This window comes from Falco punctatus, assembly GCF_963210335.1.
Source record: "Falco punctatus genome assembly, chromosome: 6".
In the NCBI taxonomy this organism is placed as follows: domain Eukaryota; kingdom Metazoa; phylum Chordata; class Aves; order Falconiformes; family Falconidae; genus Falco; species Falco punctatus.
The window spans coordinates 52,401,702-52,416,472 of NC_137585.1; the positions used below are offsets into that span (position 1 = coordinate 52,401,702).

The window sequence follows — 14,771 nt, forward strand, 5'->3', positions numbered from 1 at the left end:
GCTCAGTATCATGCTAAAATGATTACAGAGCTTGGTCACCACAAGTCACATCCTTCATAGGTGGCATGAATAACCACATTAAAAAGGGATATTTGGTCTAGACCTATTTATCTCTTTCCAGCCTTCCTGACTTCTTAAAAATCTTATTAAACACTTGATGTAATGTACTCAGACTAATTGCCATCTCCAAAACAGTAGAGAATGTCTGTTTCAGATAAAAGAGAACATATTAGCTTTTCTCATGTTTTTTTTTTCTTTTCTTTTCCTACTCTGACTTTTTCTAGCTTCTTACTTGAAAAAAAAATCCCTTATTCTGAATTTAGTTGTAATTATTAACAAAGGGACTGGAATATATATTATTTTATTCCATGGGGGAAACAACTCTACTATCCCAATTTCAAAACTTACCATTTCTGTTATTATAGGAAAGCACATTGTATATTAGCATGACTGTCTATCATGTCTTGAAGCATCTCTTATTCTTAATTCTGTGTCTGAGTTAGCTTTGATATCTGGTCTCCTTTAATACTAGAACAATATAATAAAATATTTTTGCAATTAGTTGCTTGTGATTTGGCATAGGGGCAACCTGGAAAATGTGTTGTGTTTTTTCAGTTATTTCTGCTAGTCTGCTTGGCAGGGAACGAAGAAAGGCCAAGGTCTGTGGCTCTGGACTGTTCTGTGATGGAGGTGAGGGTTTTCCCAAGGCTCACCAAGAGGCAGCTTGGGAGCCTGGAGACCTGTTGCAGAGCCAGAAATGGGAAACTCCTTGGAAGCTGCATTTGCCAGAGCCTCATGTCTCAGTTTTGCAGCAGGGAGACTAAGTGCACTTCCAGGTCTTGCTTTCTGGCTCCTTGTTTGCTAGGGGGTGAGAACTCCAAGGAGATATAATCCAGCAGAGCTAAACCTAGTAATCCACAAAGACCTCGTTAAGACCAGTGCCTGAAAACTGAGACAAAGACAAATTAATGTTAGGGTTATAATGTCATGAAACCACAGGATAATGCAGACTGGAAGGGTCCTTGGGATGTCACTAATCCAACCTCCTACTCAAAGCAGTGACATGTCTAAGCTCAGACCAGGTTGTTCAGGGCTTTATCCAGTCAGGTCTTAAAAACCTGCAAGGATGGAGAGCACAACTGCCCTGGGCAACTTGTTCCAATTCTGTCCTCATAGGGAAAATTTTCTCCCTGTATCCAGTAAGAACCTTACATGGCAGTCACATATTTATATCATTGATGACTACTGAGATTGACCTGCCATAGGAAGTTGTAGATTTCCCGTTACTTTCATGACTGGATAGTTTTCTGTGAAACATGTGTTTTATCAAAAATAAGTTATTTTCTGTATATCCAACAGTTCCTTGTGGCCTTAATTTAACAAACTGCATGAAGAGACATGGTATCACCTAGTTGGAGGAGCTGAATGAGGTGCTTTTGACAATAAAGGAACTGTTACTTTTTCAAATTATGTTTTAATTTAAATATCTAAAATTATAGTAATGGAATTTACATGAAATGAAAACTTGGTTTGAGAAACTGTTGCTTTTTCTAACCTTTCTATGTCTTTTTTACTTCAATACTTCTGAGACATTCCTATATCATTTAATAAACAAGTGACTTAGAAAAGAATATTCTCAGAAACATGTGAATAACCTAGTTGGTACTTGTACAAAGCCATTAGAAAACTCATTGCTTAAAAAAAAAAAAAAACACCAAAAAAGCAGCAGTCTGCTGCCTTTCATGTGGTACTAAAACCTGGTTTCCTGCCTTGGGGGGGGAAGTAAAAAAAAAAAAGATATTTCAAAAACTTTATTTGCTGAGTGTTACACTTCACTGATACATTGGTTGTGAGGCTACAGTTGCATACTGAGTACCAGAACAGCAGCCGAGTACTAGGGGGTCACACAGGGACACAGGGGTGGCCTTTGGGCTCTTCTAATATTTTCCTTTCCTGCTGCTGCTGTTATAGCATGCAGTAGGGGATCTATGATCAGAACATGATCATGGAAAAGGCCTATTGCTGGGACACATCATTATTATAGGGACACATTTTAGGCTTTTTTTACCCGCTGTTACTCTCAGGTTTCTGAGAGGTTCCATCTCAAAAGAGAAAATCCAGCAAAATCAAGTAAATTGAATGGACTTACTAGTCCATTCTGTAACAACCCCCAAACCATGAATATAGTGACATATGATGGATCAACTCAGCTTCCTGCTATACAGAGGTGGGCAGTGAAAATGTGCAAACTTTGGATGATCCAAACTAGAAATGGTTAATCCCTGCTTACCTTCTTTTACCTGGGACTGCATATCTTACTCAGCAGATCCAGGCCAATGTTGATTATTTATCTAAAGCTATTTATCTAATTCAGCTGGCATATGCATTGAAGACCTAAGGTGTAATTGTGGTCTGATTGTCCATAAGCGATGGTAGTAGCATCCTGCTCTTGCTTTTGGGTGTGAGGGAATTATACTCTGAGTTTGTCTGAAGTGCAGATGCTGCCTAATTATACAATGCAAAGAGATTTGACTTGAGTGAAAATTTTTTGAGAAAGGGATCTTGTGTAATGCCTGCACAATTATAAAAAGGCTTTGTCTACAGAAAAAAAAAAACACCAAAAAAACAGTGAAAAGAGAAGCTTGCATCTGAATCCTGTCCAAGGATTGTCTCTGTAAAAGAGCTGAATGAGTCTTAGGGTGGAGATAAAAATACAGATAAAGAGAAAACAAATAATTGTTCGTGGTAGAATGGAGAGATAAGGATCCATTTAGCATGTGCTTGTGTGGGCAACTACAACTTGGCAGCTGCACTGGTGATGTTTCCAACAGTGGGAGTCTACCCAGGAGCTCTGCAGCCCTTCTTCCCAGGGCCACATCTCTTACTCTGCTGCCTCTGAGGTCCTAACAATTCCTTCTAGTTTCTCTAGTCCATCAGGAGGTGTGCAATACCCGCCACATGGTGTGTCAACAATGACCACACACATAAACATGTGATTGGTAGCAAAAGTGGACAAAACTGGGAGAAGTTTGGTATTTCTTAACAAGGGCTGACCTGTGAATAGGATTTAGTATGAAACAGGAAAATAGCTTTTAACTAATTGCTAAGGATGATCAAAGTTGATCTTTATTCATTTTTTGCTATGCTTTCTGTATTTGCATTGCTCCCTCAATGAAAAACAGTACAATTATGATTTTCTTCTGTTGAAAAAATACTTTCTTTCTTAAAACTGTAAAAGTAATTCAAAAATATAAAAAAGTAATATTTTTTAAATAACATTTTCAGTGGTAAGTTTTGACTTTGTTGAAAGTTGAAAGATACTAATATTAAATAAATATTAAATAAATAAAACTAGGCACACCAAAACATAATCTTTAGTTTTAGTAAAAATTGAAGATAATAATGCTGAATAGGAAATATCCTGGGGGTGTGTGGGGTGGTGGAAATCACTCAGGAATTCATTTTCATATAATTTTTGATAAATACGTTTTCCCTATGATTTTCTCTTTGTAAGCCCTGCTACAGATGAGGCTAAGCTAAACTGGTGTGAGCAGACAGCAACAGTTGTGGTTATGCCTTCCCCATGCTCCACGGCAGCCAGGCAGCTTGGGCACCAGAAATGCAATGAGCTGCGGGATTGAGCTGAAGGCTCCAACCTGGGAGCTGGACAAGGCGGCGACACAGAGCTGCCTGAGCCGGCTCTTGCTCAAATGCAGTCAGGTGTGCTTGCACATGGACAACATAGCACCAAACAAAAGGGTGAAGAGCCACCAGAAGTATAAAAGGGTTGTGTGATGTGTTAAAGAGGATGTCAGTAACTGTGTTTAAAAATCTACTGACAATGAAATAAACATTTATTTCCACAGGCAGCAAGAGTTCCCATGATCTGTTTCAAAGCATCTATTTTAGCAGTAAAATTCAGTATTTTGGCAACACAAGCAAATTTACCACCTAATGCTGACCTGTTGAAAGGTTTGGAAATTTTTTTAAGAATACTTTTTATGTGTCTTTTGCAGTCATATCAGATGGTGATCAGATTTTGAAGATTAACCAGACAGAGTAATGATCCTCTGTTTTAAACAAGGCTGTAAAATCTTAGTGCTCCCTGGTATGGGAAAAGGTTTTCAATCTTTTCAGCCAGAACTGAAACACATAATTGAAGAAGATTAAGTTTGTATCCTTGTAGTTGTTAAAGTAATGGCATTTATTTTATGATCCTGGTGCAAATTTCCTGACTGATAAACTGACTAGGAAGGGTTTTTTACATAAACAGCTTTAGGTGAAACTATGGTGCTGTGGGACTCCTTTCATGCTATTTTAAAGTATGAAAATACCAAAGATTGAGCACTAAAAGGAGCTAGGCATTTATGTTAAAATCCCATTTACCCCAGGAAGCATTAGGAGAGTTAGAATGTGTTATTTTCTTGTTTCCAGAAAAGATGAAGGGAAACAGAAGAAAAGGCCTCATATGAATCTTACATGAAGATTCACTGTTATCAGCCAGTCTTATCTGAAATGAACTTTCCTGTCATTCTGCCAAGCCCAAATTTATCCCATGGCTGTCCTTTTCTAGCCTTGATGTTATTTTATGCATGGTAATATATATAAACCATGAAGTCCAGTGCCTTTTACAGTCACAATAAAACTTTTGTAGAGACGGAAAATAAAGGATACGACAACACTGTATCTCTAGCCTTGCAATGGATGTTGATGTAGCAGTGTGTATCCTAAAGTGTTGTATAGAAATTCTGCAAACATCACGGACTTTTGAAGGCTTTCTGTGATGTAGCTTTGCGTGAAGATTTATCATTTTAACGTAAGGATAGAAACTAAAGATAAACTGGTCTACCAAATTCTGTAAGAACATTAAATAGGTAATTTGGGACAGCCAGATGTCCTGTGGAAGTTCAGCCACACCACAGACTAATTTGTATTTGCTTTGGAAGTTTCCAGATTTTAATCTGAATGCTGTGGATTCAAGTTTGTTCTTCTTCTAAGAAAGCATGAATGAAGGTACTTTATCTAGCTGTTTTATGTAATTTTGAGGTCATTTCGGGTCTTTTTAACTTTTAAAAAGGATCTGATTAAATACAGTGGTGAGAAATACCCAACATTCACTAAAACCCTTCCAAAATGGTCCACCCTTCTGCAAATACAAGAGAACCCCTATGGTTCATCATAGTGGGTACTGTTTCTCTAGCAACGGAAGGTTCAGGGAAGAAGTTATGGCTCATACTGGTTCTTCTCACAGCTGTTGATGAAAGCTCACTCTGCTGTTCTCTTTGCCTAGGCAACAGCTGAGTTCAGGGCTACAGAGGTCTGGGGCTCTGGTTTGGTAGATACAATGCTGATAAACTGAACAAAGATTACTCCTGTTTCAAAGACCTTTTCCCACCTTCAGCCTCATGAAGCCAATCTCCTTACCCTCCATCCATGCTCTGGGCAAGCCCAGTTTAGGGCTCCAGAAGGGACTGTAATTTACACATTTTGACTTGGTCTCTGTAGAAGTCTACCTCCTTCTGCTGGCTTTGGAAGGAGTTTCCTCTGGAGCTAAAATTCACCTCAGAGAACACCCTTGTGCATATGCAGTCTGGTGAAGAAAAGTCAGTTTGCAGAAAGGTAGGATGTAAGAAGTGGTCCAATGGAAGCTGTCATCCCATGCCCCATGCCATGCCCCAAGCACACCACAGCATGGGAAACCCCCACAGCTTTCCACTCCTGTACCATATAGTCATCATAGCACAGAACAGCCTTTTTCTTCTTAGAAAGTGAGGCAGAATGAGGGCCTTTCCATCTCAAGGAGTGTGACTACACAGGAGGCATGAAAATTGTCATACTGCAGCTTTCAAGTGTTCAGCTCATCAGAAGTTTGAAGTAGAACAGTATGAATTTGTGACTTGGTGTTAATAACAAAACAAACCTGGAAAGCTGCTGAAAAACCTGACATTTTTGTATTGGATTGTAAGTCTTCCCACACTCTAGAGTAAGCGGGTTCCTGAAGTTTCTGGAAGCTAGGACATTCATCATGGGATTCATGTTAATTAACTTTGGATGCCCATGATGATGGTTGTGAGCTGCTTATCCAGACTCCTTTTATAGTCATTAAAACATGAATAAGTATTTCTAGGATACAGTTCTTCTAATCTTAATGTAAATGTTCAATGTATGAGAACCAACTCATCCTCCAGAAGTGCCCAGTTCTCCCCAGTAAGTATAACATGAGTTTAGACACCTAATTTCAAGGCCTGATATTAGGTGATATAGTTTCCACTCAGAAATTATCAGGTTTTCTTTTAACTTCATCCTACCTCACTATGGGAGATGGAGATAGTACTCCCTTCATTGCCATATTTCTGCCTTTGAAAGATGTTAAGCATTGAACAGAGGAAATAGGAATGATTTTTAATGCAAACTCATCCAGGAAGCCTTCACATTATGGGGTAAAAAATAGATTAATAATATTCCTGAAAGAGGGAAATATCATTAAAATATCTGTTCAGTTGAAGAAAAAGTTGATGGTATACCAGAGAATGAATCAGTGGAGAAAAAAATTGGTAAAGAAGGAATGCTATCACTACTCAAATCTGTTCATTGAAAGTGGTGCTTGTATTCATAGACCAAATGACTGTGCAACAAAAGTCCTTTGGCTGTACTGAGAAATGAAGCAGGTAAGTGACCAGGTACATCACTTTGCACAGTCCCTGTGTCCTAGTTTTCAGAGGAACCCCCAATTTGGTGGACAGTTGCCCATCCTCCTTCCCTTGCAGCTTTTGAACCCGTATACTCAGGTCTGGGTGCCTGGACTGGCCCACCTGGGCTTGAAACAGGAGCATGTTACACACCTAGAGTGAGAGACTTCACAAATGTCTGCATTTGTAAAAGAAAGAGAAAACAGCAATAGAAAGACGCTGGCATGAACATTTTTGAGAAACTCCTTTTACTTTGACACAGCTGTTACACGGGTATGGTGGCACCTGGAAGTCCTGCCAAGACCCCAACTCAGAGGCCTACAGCAGACTGACATGCTGCCCCAAGAACATTTTTGTCTGAACACAAAAATAGGCTTGGGGAAAGGAATACATATGCCCATATAGCTGGTATGGAACTGAGGCCACAATAAATCAAAGAATGTCCCCAGAGCTTGGTGACCTGAGTCACCAAGGGCTGCTTCCATTCTCAGCAGCTTACAGGAATATTTCAGCTGATATTTCTTTCTGTTACTCACAGATCTGCATCAAGATCATAATTTTAAGAATTCTGAGAGAAAACTAGGCAAAACTGTTCTTATAATTTTATTTTTAATGAAAATAACTTTTCTCAGGCCTTATCCACTCAGCTTGTTCCAAGGTCTTACTCTGTTTTCATAACTTCACTCATGAAATTTTTACTAGTACTTGAACTAAGCTAAGTTATAGTGGTACTCTTACTGCATCCTAGATTACAGTTATATGGAATTAACTTAATCAGATTAAATGAGCAAAGGAAGAATCTGTGGTGCCAAACCACCTCTCATGAACTTCTGTGTATTTGTGCAGTTAATCTCTTAATTGGATTTTTATGAGGAATGTTTGCATATTTATTGAGCTTCATTGTTTTCTGCTATAGTTATGTCCCCTGTTTTCTCTGTACATGTCTAGAGCTCTGTTGAACACTATCTATAGTTCTGTAATTGTAAAACATGTAGACAAACAAACCCTATGGAAAACAACAATATACAGAACATACCGTGTGACAAACTGTGTTACATTAGTACACGGGTCATTACTATCTGACAAAACTGCTTCTGTGAATAGCTGCATTTTTCATTCTTCATTCATTGCACAGGGAAAGAATGACTGAAAACGCTACTGACAGGGCTGGATTCCCTCCAGCCAGCGAGGCCATTGTTTGCAAAACCTTACCAGGCACAGCACAGGGTAGCATCTGACCAAAGCAAGGAACTTGTAGGATTTATGCAAGGATGTGGAATTTTCCACTGGCCAAGACAGGTTTGCAAACCTACAAAGGCATACTTTGGTATGGGACCATAAAAATAACATTGTGATAGGTTCAGTAACATTCAACTAAAGGTTAACATAATTACCAGGAAAATCCCTCTGCTAATTACAGACTGTCCTGTCTTTTAAAGCAGTTATAATCACATTGCTTTCAGAAATGCAGCTGAAGCTCAGTCAGTGCAGTCTGTTATTTGTATGTACGTGACAACTTGAGTCAGCTTGAATGCTCTCTGAAAAATACATAAACCAATGATTTCACTGCCTCAAAGGTGAGGGACAGGAGCCTGGAGGGGCCTAAGGTGCTTCTGTTACTGCAAAGAAAGGGACAGGAGCAAAACTGGGGGCTGGGAACAGGTGCAAAATGGAGAAAGCAAAGATTGCTGCAGACACTGCTTCTGCTGGCTGGGGGTGGAGGTGGGCTATGGCACTGGCTCCCTAACCTCTGCCCATTGCTCCAGGTACCCTCAACCCTCTCAGCTTCCCAGGGCTCGGGTTTAGGTAAAATAGGCAGAGGAAACAGCCCCCAACAGCCTTGGATACCTGCCTAATTCAACTTTTTAGGTACTGGTTAAACACAACATAGGGCCTAGTTCATAAAAAAAGCATTTATTCTGCAGTGTAAGACCTAGTCTCAATGAATTAAGACTTAAATACACAGGCTAAGCATAAAAAAATGCATCGCAAGCAAATGCTGTGGCTTACTTCTGAGCAGTTTTCATGTAGTCCAAACACTGCAATAAACAAAAAAAAAGAAGTATGTACCCAAAACTTGTGTACATGTCTATTGATTTTCCCTTGATCCTCTAGATGTGAATAATAAGAAAACAAATAAGCACTTCCAAGACTGATAATAATACTAATAATTATATCAACAAAAATAATACAATATTTTAGAATTTTGCTGTTATGAAGAAAGCCATAGGGCAATTTCTGAATGTGGGGATCTTTTGTCCAAGACAAACAGGAAGCCTGCTCAAACCCTGTTCTGCAAAAGGAGGTCTTGATTCAATGTGTTTGGTGACAGCTGAAATAATGGAAATTATTTCAGTCCTTAAAACCAGCACTGTACAAAAGCCTGGACAAATGCTGAGACATGTGGGCACTGGGGTGCCTGCGGGAGCTTGTAACTAAATTAATAGTTGGGGATTAACTGCTGTGTCTGTGAACTGGTGTCAGGCAGAGAGCCCAAAAGGATTAGTTCATAGCTATGGCCCTGAGAGAGCTCGGGAAGCATTTGGGCCTGCTGCTTGTAAAAAAGGCAGGCTGGGAGCTGTGGCAAGAGGAGTGCTCTCTGGGTTTTGACTCTCTCTGGTGCACAGGAAGGCAAAGCTTCTCTGTCTGTACTTTGCAGGTCCTTGCTTGTGTCTAAGGACATACCTGATTCCATCATCATCTTCTTCTGACATAACTCAAATGCAAGGGACTAAATATATACAAACAAGTCAAGTGCCTTGCTTCTCTCCCAGCATATGCTTCTGTTTGGTCCTTGAGTCACTATGTGGTTGCATTTTGGCTTGAGCAAGCACATTCTGTCTTCCCAATTTTCCATATGTTTTAGTAGTGTTACGGAGCATTCTGCATTTCTAGTGCTTATTCTGTAACTTAGAGATTTTTTGCGCTGTAAAACCAACTGTTAGCAATTATACCCTTAGCTGCCTTCATTTTAGCAATGGTGGAAGTGACTGACTGGGAGCTCTTGGGAGACTTTTTGGTGCCTTCCCCCTCTTTTTAGTGGGCTTTTTCTAATTGCTTTGTCTTGCAGACCTCCCCAGGGAAGTGGCCGCAGCAGCAGCAGCTTTCAGAGCAGCAGCCTGCAAAATGTGTCATGCTTGTCCCCGTAGCTGCCCTTGCTCTCAAAGGCACGTGGGGCTGCAGCCTCTTCGGCTCTGCTATGGTCCTGGTCAAAGGTACATAGAAGACATCTTCCTAGATTTACTGTAAAAAAATCTTTGCAGGGATAAAAAGGCAAATTTAAATGACTCTCCAGCAGCTTTCATTACAAGTGGTGGCTGGTGTATAGTGGAGAGGAAATGAAATGTTAAATAATGGCTTTTCCCTTGCCGCTTCCTCACAGTTTCACTGCTCCCAGGGCTGTTAGATTTGCATTAGACGTTTGTACATTCATAATGTTATCTAAAAGATGGAAGTTTGTTCTGACTGAGTGGCATGCACTGCTAGAAAATCTTTGTGCTTATATTGCTGATGAGGCCTCTACAAAACGTATACACCTGAAAGAGTCAAGCCTGACTGCACTCCTTGAACACTTCCACATGTCTCAGGCCGGCATTACAGCCCCTCTTCAAGGGACTCGTGACAATCTTGTACAAACTCTGCTACTTATTTCTGGATGAACATTCCGCTCTGCTCAGCCCCAGGCGAGGGAGCTGTAGGTGTGTGGCTGTGGGCAATCCAAAGGGAACACAAAGGCCATGTGAAACATTTGCCCTGGAAATCTTTGTGATTCCAGCAAGGTCTGTATTGTCCAACCTTAAAACATCACAACTTAATTTGAAACGTGAACGATGAAGTATTCTTTGTTCTCTATCAGCATGCACCACATCAAGCCTCTCTTTATCTGCACGCAGATAACCTGCATTTTGCAATACGCCTCATCAAAGATTTCCATGATAGGCAGGGTGATGTGTATCACACTGCTAGTTTGCCATCTAGTGGTACACCAAAAAAACTAAGTTTACATCAGATTCCTTAATTTCAGCGGAAAGATGCCTCCAGGACACAAACACAAGCTAATTTTTCTGCTAGGCGATTTTAGCAATCCATTAGCAGAAGACAGTTCATTACCCCCTGCTCAGTGATCACTAATTCCTAGACTTTGCACCTGGTTCTCCAGGAGCAGAGGCTGGCTCAGGGTGTGGACAACTTTTGGATTCCAGAGAAGTGCTGTATAGATTCAGTGGCTGCTCACCACCTTAGGCCTTATTGCTTTCAGCTGTACACTGGCCTGTTGTGAGGCTATGAGAACAAAACTATCTATTTTTATACAATACCAGGGAATATCAAGGAGTGGAATCTGAACAGCACTTGAGATTGATAGGTCAACTTAGTCATATACTAGAAATACCTTTAAAATTTAATAAACATTCAACCTTAGCAATAATCTAAAAACCTGGGTATTTTCTATGTGTAGGGGAATGAAGGTTGATTGTCATTGATAACATGCAGCCGTGGCCTTGCTTCGAAGCAGTGGGTTGATTGACATGGATGATGTACAGCTGTAGCTTGTTCCTGCTAAGTGGTTAAATAGCTCTGAGGAGTGTGGGAGAGGAGGCCCTGGATGGAAAAAAAACCAAACCACCAACAAACTAACCCCGGCAACAAGCTCTGGATGGAGGAGGAGCTGGATGAAGTAGAGATAAGGAGTGTGGTCTGGTCACTGGAGGATGGAGAAAGAGCTTGGACAGTAGAGTTTGGCCAATGGTAGAGTTTTTTGCAGCTTGCTAGCTTGTTTGTGCTGTGACATCTATATAACAATGGACCTTCAGTGAGCATGCATGTCAAGGGAGGATTAATGAAACCTCAAGAGCTTCTGGCAGATGTTTGTTCAGTCTGTTCCACAAAACCTTCTGGTTCTCGTGGTTCACAAACCTCTTTGGGCAGCACAGATGGGTTGCTGGGGTCATGGCAGTTGCTTTCTAACTCACTAATTCATAGAGTGCTAGAGGCAACATTGCAAAGGGAAAATACCACTTCCCTGCAGAGCCTGGGGGTGCTGCTGAGGAACATCACCTCCCCACAGAGCTGTTATGGGGCAGGAACCTCATCCCTGCCAATGGCTTCAACTGATCAGTCTGAAGAAGACTAAAATGTTCAGGGAGGAAGGCTGGGCTGGGGCATAACCAACAGTTACAGGAACTGAGAAAGTGGTGAAAAAGCATTTTGGGACATGGGTGACACTCGTACGTGATGTCTGGGTTTTGTTTCACTCTAACATAAAGAGTATGGTTAAGAATATTTTTCTCTTCTATAATAACTCCTATGCCCTTTATTCCTTTAAATATGATAGGTACAGACTATTGCTACAGGGAGTAATCACTTAGGTATTATTTACTGGTTGCTGGGAATAGACAAACAACTGTTACATGGAGCCCAGAGTTCTAGCACAGCCAGCTGTCTGAAGACTTGTTGTCAGTTAATTTAAAGCCCCTGGAGTTTCAATAGATGTTCTGGCAGCCTGCTCAGCCACACGGGCCACTAAGGGCTTCAAGCAATTTTGATCAGCCAGTCATTTCTGATTTTAAATAACTGAGAAACAAGTGACAAGAAAGAAGAAAAGAACCTTGCCTTGGGAAAATTTGGCTTTGTGAAAAGCCTTAGATGTGAAATTCCACAGGGAAAGGAAAACTGGGGAGGAACACTTTTTCTCTCTTTGTACCTGGAAGGGCAAAATACCATTTGCATCAGCTGCAGAACTTAATTTTCTCACCCTGACTGCAGCAGTGGTTGGAACAGGAGGCTGGCTTCACAACTAGTAGAACTGAGCCTCTGAATGGAAAGGGATGCTAAATACCTGTGATCTGTTGTATGAAACTACCTCTATCATACATTTGCTAAGGAGCAGGATGGGAAAGAGAAGCTGGAAAAGCCATTTTGGGAAAGTCACTGTAACGTGATGGGAAAGATTTCAGTTCTGTGGCAAACTCTGTTCATATGGGCAGTTCATTTACTTTGCAGGTTTTAATGCAAAACTGGCTGCCTCACTGATTTTAGTGTGCTTTTAAAAGGGGTAATGAAATGGTAGTGAGAAAGGCTGGAGCAGGAAGTGACAGCTTCAATGGCAGAATGAGAATAATTTCTGAGGAGCCTGAACCATCCTGAAGGAAAAAAATCTTTCAGAAATATGGTTGACAGTTTGAATTTTTTTGATAGTAGTATAGGCGTAGTAGATACAACTTCAGCTGATGTGTACCATAGTGTACTTAGTTGCAGAACTGACAGCAGTGGCTCACAGACCTTGCACTAAGAGAAAAGTAGCCATGCTGTGCTCCCCTTTCATGCTTTTCAGTCCAAATAATTTCTTGGGTACCGCTAAGTTCCTGCAGGGGAAAAAAACCACCAGGATAAATACACTGCACAAAACATTATATAGGGGGAAGAAAGAAAGATTTCAACACAGGCATGATTTCTTCCTGGAAGAAATAGAAAGAACATGGTTATAGATGGAAAATAAAGCCTTTACTTGTGGCACTGACATAGCACCATCAGAAATACCTTAATTTACAAAAAACAGTGCTAATAAGACAGTAAGCTGTTAAAATCTAAGGTAGATTCCTTCAGCAAGGTCCTGACAAAGCATAGCTAGAAGAGCTGGTGACAGCAAGTGATAGCAAATGCAGCTGCTGTATGTCATATAAATATCTCTCCCAACAAATACGAATCAGTATGTTTGCTCCCTTATATAGTAAGTATGTAGAAATGTATATGCAGTATTCAAAGCGATATTCAAAGAAGTCATCAAGCTCCTTATTAAAATGAGAATGGGTCAATAACATTTTCCTTTTTGTTTCCTTTGAAGATGTGTAGGCTTGTATTGCTCAGCCTTGGAGTAGGGCTATGGAAATCTATCCTTCCAGCTCTCCTCTGAAAGCTCCATTTGGCAAGGTATTTTCCTGAATTTAGATATAGCAGCAGACAGATTGATAAAAGGGGACTGGGTCCCACCCTATTAAACTCAGAAAATGGTGAACAGTCCCTTTTCATGGACTGACTTGACTTTGCTGTCTTGGATTTGTTTGAATGTCAAGTCAGTGTAGAGGAAGACTTAGATGTTTTCTTAGAAATTCAAATAATCATGTTTAATTTTTGTATTGAGCTGTTAATAATGGCCTACTATACAGTTTGTAAAATGCTTCTGAGATCTGCAGATTACAAGACACTCTCAGAGGATGGAAATTGAAAGGTAACAAGTAAAAGTCTGGCCTTTGTAAATTTTATTTCAGTTGTATTCTACCTGATAGAAAATAGTTGTATGGAAATTAGAATAAAACCAAAATGTTTCCTTTGAGCCATATAATTAATTTGTTTACATTTTTAGATTATTGCTTAGGTTGAATGTTTATTAAATTTTAAAGGTATTTCTAGTATATGACTAAGTTGACCTATCAATACTGACACTTCAAAACTAGTCATATAGAAAAAGCTATCAATGAAATATATTCATTATTTTCAAGCACTTTAAAAAAATATAAAGCTAATAATGACAACATATGAAAAAACCAAAGCACATTTGTCTGAAATAAAGAATATTTGTAAAACCAAAAGGATTCTCAATGTTTAAAGTCAACATGTCTCTATTAGCTTTTATTTGATACGATCATTAGTTACTGTCAGGATGCTTCCTTTACTATTGCTCCTTTGCATTATGTTCCTGCATTTTGCCACTAACACTCAGTTGCTTCTGACAAATCTGCTGTATTGTACAGTAATTGTTGGTTCACATCTATTTTACAGAGTATTATATTAATGAATGAACCTTTATCTAGCCCTGGAAAATGAATATGTCTCAGACAGCTGTTCATTCTGCTGAAACTGCAAAAGATGAAAGAACAAGACACTGTACTTCCAAGTTATCCAGATCGGTTTAGTGGATAAGTTTTGACAGAGCACATTCCCTACCAACTGGTTATTTTGTGACACCAAAACTCTGGAATCACTACAAAAATATCAACTACATCTCTGCCTCTCGTACAGAGAAAGAAAAGCAGGAGGTCAGAAAGCAAAGAAGTCATATGGGCTGGTATACCCCTGAGCTGTGCC

At 39.9% G+C, this 14,771-nt stretch overlaps 1 long non-coding RNA gene across 1 annotated transcript in view; it reads left to right on the plus strand.

The window, feature by feature from the left end:
- The window catches only part of LOC308065818, a 77,493-nt gene that overhangs the window by 18,750 nt on the left and 43,972 nt on the right, over positions 1-14,771 (plus strand). The window lies entirely within an intron of this gene.